This window comes from Mesoplodon bidens, assembly GCF_964165515.1.
Source record: "Mesoplodon bidens genome assembly, chromosome: 5".
NCBI classification, from domain to species: domain Eukaryota; kingdom Metazoa; phylum Chordata; class Mammalia; order Artiodactyla; family Ziphiidae; genus Mesoplodon; species Mesoplodon bidens.
Genome location: NC_138161.1, coordinates 102252318 through 102258981, shown reverse-complemented (window position 1 = coordinate 102258981; position 6664 = coordinate 102252318). Strand labels below are relative to the sequence as shown.

General features: G+C 41.2%; 1 protein-coding gene across 1 annotated transcript in view; it reads left to right on the top strand.

The window, feature by feature from the left end:
* The window catches only part of RFC4 (replication factor C subunit 4), a 243151-nt gene extending 236816 nt beyond the window's left edge, over positions 1-6335 (top strand). Inside the window, exon 11 of the mRNA XM_081235165.1 lies at positions 6312-6335. The gene's annotated coding sequence lies outside the window, so the exon portion shown is untranslated. The remainder of the gene's footprint in view (positions 1-6311) is intronic.
* Positions 6336-6664: the final 329 nt, after the last annotated feature.

Genomic DNA, 6664 nt, shown 5'->3' with positions numbered 1-6664 from the left:
CCTTCAGGTTATATCTTTGTGCCAGACGAAATGGGACTGGATTAAAAGGTTAGAAAATCGTACTGCCACGTGGTGGTTCTTGTTGCTTAAGGTCTGTATTAATGGTGCACTAGGAGGATGCGGAATTCGCGTCTCCTCACAACTAGGGCACCTATCAGGCACCGGTGGGGGACTACGGACACCGAAGGGGATGGGAGGAACCTCCAGCAACCGGGTAGGATGTGGGGCAGAGTGAGGGGGGAGGAGTAGTGGAGGCAGAAGGGGACTGGCGCAGCTGAGGGGCGGCTAGGGGAGGGAAAAGGATCCCACGCCCAATGGGGGAAATTGGGGGACCACTAGGAGGGCAGAGGATCAAAAGGGAGCGCGGCCAGGTTCCCCTGTCCACTTGGGCCCCCAGGAACCTGTTGAGATCCCAGGCCTGATCCTCTGCCCACCTAGGCCCCCTCCAGCCGTGCGGGTCCTGAGGGAGGGGGAGGGAGGAGGGAAAGGGGAGCAAAGGTAAGGCTGGACCTCCAGGACCGGCACCCCTGAGGGGCGGCTGGGGTAGGGGAGGAGTTCCTACACCCAGCAGGACCCACCCACGGTTAGGGGGCCAACAGCGACGGGGGGAGACGGTGGGGGAGGGGCACAGAGGAACGGAAGGGAGCTGGGCCAGCGCTTGCCCTGTCCACGTAGGCACCGGGAAGCCTGTTGGGCTCCTGGGCCTAATCCTCTGTCCTCAGAGCCTCTCTCCTGCTGTGCAGAACCCAAGCCCTGCTCCTCACCCCAACCCCGGGCCCCACCTCTACACTCGGTCCCCCTCTAACCCGTGGGGCCTAAACCCCACCCACACATGCTCACTCAGCGCCCTACCTACAAACTCCGGAACTCCACATTCCAGAGGCCCTCCTTTCCACGTGCTGCCTCTCCCTTTCTGCGCAGGTCTTGAGCGGAGGCCCCACCCCACCTTGGCTGTGCCCCCAAGGCCTTTTCCAGCTGAGCCTGGGGTCCTGAGCCTTGGCCCCGCCCCACGCTCAAACGTCACCGCCCCACCCTAAACCCTACCCCTGCCTAAGTTCCACCCCCGTCTAATCTCTGCCCCCATAGCCAAGGGTTGTTTTTTTTTTTTTCCTCTTTTAGACTGGGGTTCCTTTTTGCCTTGTTGATTCATTGCCATTGATTCACTTATATTTTGATTTTTTCTAATAAATCTTTTATTTTTCTAATTTTATTTTATTCTTTATACTTTGTTATTGTTCTGCTCCTTTTGGCTTGTTCCCCGCCCCCCCCCCGTTTTCTTTTTCTGTTGTGGTTTTATTCTACCTTGTTGCAGTTGTTTCAATTATAGTTTTATTTTTCCTAATATATTTTTTATCTTTCTAATTTTATATTATTTTTTATTCTTTGTTATTGTACTGCTACTTTTTTTCATTTTCTTTCTTTTTTTTTTTTTTTTTTTTTGCCACGCCATGCGGCTTGCAGGGTCGGGCCCGAGCTCCTGTGGTGGGAGCTCCAAGTCCAAACCACTGGACTAACAGAGAACCTCAGTCTCCAGGGAATATTAATAGGAGTGAGGTCTCCCAGAGGTCCTCGCCTCGGCACCAAGACCTGGCTCTATCCAACTGCCTGCAAACTCCAGTGCTGGACGCCTCAGGCCAAACAACCAGTAAGACAGGAATACAGCCCCGCTCCCCCAAAAAAAAAAAAAAAGAAAAAGAAACGACAAAAAAAAAATGTTACAGACAAAGGAGCAAGGTAAAAATCTACAAGACCAATTAAATGAAGATGAAATAGGCAAACTACCTGAATAGGAATTCAGAGTAATGATAGTAAAGATGATCCAAATTCTCAGAAATAGAATGGAGAAAATATAAGAAACATTTAACAAGGATCTAGAAGAACTAAAGAGCAAACAGTGATGAACAACACAGTAACCGAAATTAAATACTCTAGAAGGAATCAGTGGCAGAATAACTGAGGCAGAAGAACAGATAAGTGAGCTGGAAGATAAAATGGTGGAAATAACTGCCAGGGAGCAGAATAAAGAAAAAAGAATGAAAAGACTTGAGGACAGTCTCAGAGACCTCTGGGACAACATTAAATGCACCAACATTTGAATTATAGGGGTCCCAGAAGAAGAAGAGAAAAAGAAAGGCTTTGAGAAAATATTTGAAGAGATTATAGTCGAAAACTTCCCTAACATGGAAAAGGAAATAGTCAAGTCCAGGAAGCACAGAGAGTCCCATACAGGATAAACCCAAAGAGAAACATGCTGAGACACATATTAATCAAACTATCAGAAATTAAATACAAAGAAAACATATTAAAAGCAGCAAGGGAAAAACAACAAATAACACACAAGGGATTCCCCATAAGGTTAACAGCTGATCTCTCAGAAGAAACTCTGCAAGCCAGAAGGGTGTGGCAGGATATATTTAAAGTGATGAAAGGGAAAAACCTACAACCAAGATTACTCTAGCCAGCAAGGATCTCATTCAGATTCGATGGAGAAATCAAAAGCTTTACAGACAAGCAAAAGCTACGAGAATTCAGCACCACCAAACCAGCTTTACAACAAATGCTAAAGGAACTTCTCTAAGCAGGAAACACAAGAGAAGGAAAAGACCTACAGTAACAAACCCAAAACAATTAAGAAAATGGGAATAGGAACATACATATCAATAATTACCTTAAATGTAAATGGATTAAATGCTCCAACCAAAAGACACAGACTGGCTGAATGGATACAAAAACAAGACCCTTATATACGCTGTCTACAAGAAACCCACTTCAGACCGAAGGACACATACAGAATGAAAGTGAGGGTATGGAATAAAATATTCCATGCAAATGGAAATCAAAAGAAAGCTGGAGTAACAATTCTCATATTAGACAAAATAGACTTTAAAATAAAGACTGTTACAAGAGATGAGGAAGGACACTACATAATGATCAAGGGATCAATCCAAGAAGAAAACATAACAATTATAAATATTTATGCACCCAACATAGGAGCACCTCAATACATAAGGCAGATGCTAACAGCCATAAAAGAGAAATTGACAGTAACACAATAATAGTGGGGGACATTAACACCCCATTTACACCAATAGACAGATCATCCAGACAGAAAATAAATAAGGAAACACAAGCTTTAAATGACACAATAGACCAGATAGACCTCATTGATATCTTTAGGACATTCCACCCAAAAGTGGAAGAATACACTTTCTTCTCAAGCGCACACAGAACGTTCTCCAGAATAGATCACATCTTGGGTCACAAATCAAACCTTGGAAAATTTAAGAAAATTGAAATCATATCAAGCATCTTTTCAAACCACAAAGCTATGAGATTAGAAATCAATTACAGGAAAGAAAAACAGTAAAAAACACAAATACATGGAGACTAAACAGTGTACTGCTAAATAACCAAGAGGTCACTGAAGAAGTCAAAGACGAAATCAAAAATACCTAGAAACAAATGACAACGAAAACATGGCGATCTAAAACCTATGTGATGCAGCAAAAGCAGTTCTAAGAGGGAAGTTCATAGCAATTCAAGCTCACCTCAAGAAACAAGAAAAATCTCAAATAAACAATCTAACCTCATACCTAAAGGAACTAGAAAAAGAAGAACAAAGAAAACCCAAAATTAGTAGAAGGAAAGAAATCATAAAGATCAGAGCAGAAACAAATGAAATAGAAACAAAGAAAACAATAGCAAAGATCAATAAAACTAAAACCTGGTTCTTTGAGAAGATAAACAAAATTGATAAACCTTTAGCCAGACGCATCAATAAAAAAAGGGAGAGGACTCAAATCAATATAATTAGAAATGAAAAAGGAGAGATTACAACTGACACCACAGAAATACAAAAGATCCAAGAGACTACTACAAGCAACTCTATGCCAATAAAATGGACAACCTGGAAGAAATGGACAAATTCTTGGAAAAGTACAACCTTCCCAGACTGAACCAGGAAGAATTAGAAACTATAAACAGACCAATCACAAGCACTGAAATTGAGACTGTGATTAAAAATCTTCCAACAAACAGAAGCCCAGGACCAGATGGCTTCACAGACAAATTCTATCAAACATTTAGAGAAGAGCTAACACCTATCCTTCTCAAACTCTTCCAAAATATAGCAGAGGGAGGAACACTCCCAAACTCATTCTATGAGACCACCATCACCCTGATACCAGAACCAGACAAAGATGTCACAAAGAAGAAAACTACAGGCCAATATCACTGATGAGCATAGATGCAAAAATCCTCAACAAAATACTAGCAAGCAGAATCCAACAGCACATTAAAAAGATCATACACCATGATCAAGTGGGGTTTATCCTAGCAATGCAAGGATTCTGTAATATATGCAAATCAATCAACATGATACACCATATTACCAAATGGAAGGAGAAAAAACATATGATCATCTCAATAGATGCAGAAAAAGCTTTCAACAAAATTCAACACCCATTTATGATAAAAAAGCCTCTAGGGCCTCCCTGGTGGCGCAGTGGTTGAGAGTCCGCCTGCCGATGCAGGGGATACGGGTTCGTGCCCCGGTCTGGGAGGATCCCATATGCCGCGGAGCGGCTGGGCCCGTGAGCCGTGGCCGCTGGGCCTGCGCGTCCGGAGCCTGTGCTCCGCAACGGGAGAGGCCACAACAGTGAGAGGCCCGCATACCGCAAAAAGAAAAAAAAAAAAAAAAAAAAAAAAAGCCTCCAGAAAGTAGGCATAGAGGAAACTTACTTCAATATAATAAAGGCCATATATGAAAAACCCACAGCCAACATTGTTCTCAATGGTGAAAAACTGAAACCATTTCCTCTAAGATCAGGAACAAGACAAGGTTGTCCACACTCACCACTTTTATTCAACAGAGTTTTGGAAGTTTTAGCCACAGCAATCAGAGAAGAAAAATAATAAAAGGAATCCAAATCAGAAAAGAAGTAAAGCTGTCACTGTTTGCAGATGACATGATACTATACATAGAGACTCCTAAAGATGCTACCAGAAAACTGCTAGAGCTAATCAATGAATTTGGTAAAGTAGCAGGATACAAAATTAATGCACAGAAATCTCTTGCATTCCTATACACTAATGATGAAAAATCTGAAAGAGAAATTAAGGAAACACTCCCATTTACCATTGCAACAAAGAGAATAAAATACCTAGGAATAAACCTACCTAAGGAGACAAAAGACCTGTATGCAGAAAACTATAAGACACTGATGAAAGAAATTAAATATGATACAAACAGATGGAGAGATATACCATGTTCTTGGATTGGAAGAATCAGCATTGTGAAAATGAGTATACTACCCAAAGCAATCTACAGGTTCAATGCCATCCCTATCAAACTACCAATGGCATTTTTCACAGAACTAGAACAAAAATTTTCACAATTTGTATGGAAACACAAAAGACCCCGAATAGCCAAAGCAATCTTGAGAAAGAAAAACGGAGCTAGAGGAATCAGACTCCCTGACTTCAGACTATACTAAAAACCTATAGTAATCAAGGCACTATGGTACTGGCACAAAAACAGAAATATAGATCAATGGAACAGGATAGAAAGCCCAGAGATAAACCCACGCACATATGGTCACCTTATTTTTGATAAAGGAGGCAAGAATATACAATGAAGAAAAGACAGCCTCTTCAGTAAGTGGTGCTGGAAAAACTGGACAGCAACATGTAAAAGAATGAAATTAGAACACTCCCTAACACCATACACAAAAATAAACTCAAAATGGATTAAATACCTAAATGTAAGGTCAGACACTATAAAACTCTTAGAGGAAAACATAGGTAGAACACTCTATGACATAAATCACAGCAAGATCCTTTTTGACCCACCTCCTAGAGAAATGGAAATAAAAACAAAAATAAACAAATGGGACCTAATGAAACTTAAAGCTTTTGCACAGCAAAGGAAACCATAAACAAGACCAAAAGACAACCCTCAGAATGGGAGAAAATATTTGCAAACAAAGCAACTGACAAAGGATTAATCTCTAAAATTTACAAGCAGCTCATGGAATTCAATATCAAAAAAACCAAACAACCCAATAAAAAAATGGGCAGAAGACCTAAATAGACATTTCTCCAAAGAAGACATACAGATTGCCAACAAATGCATGAAAAGATGCTCAACATCACTAATCATTAGAGAAATGCAAATCAAAACCACAATGAGGTATCACCTCACACCAGTCAGAATGGCCATCATCAAAAAATCTAGAAACAATAAATGCTGGAGAGGGTGTGGAGAAAGGGGAACCCTCCTGTAAGATTGGTGGGAATGTAAATTGATACAGCTGCTATGGAGAACAGTATGGAGATTCCTTAAAAAACTAAAAATAGAACTACCACGTGACCCAGAAATCCCACTACTGGGCATATACCCTGAGAAAACAATAATTCAAAAAGATACATGTACCACAATATTCATTGCAGCACTATTTACAATAGCCATGGCATGGAAGCAACCTAAGTGTCCATCGACAGATGACTGGATAAAGAGGATGTAGAGCATATAAACAGTGGAATATTACTCAGCCATAAAAAGGAACGAAATTGAGTTATTTGTAGTGAGGTGGATGGACCTAGCATCTGTCATACAGAGTGAAGCAAGTCATAAACAGAAAAACAAATACCATATGCTAACGCA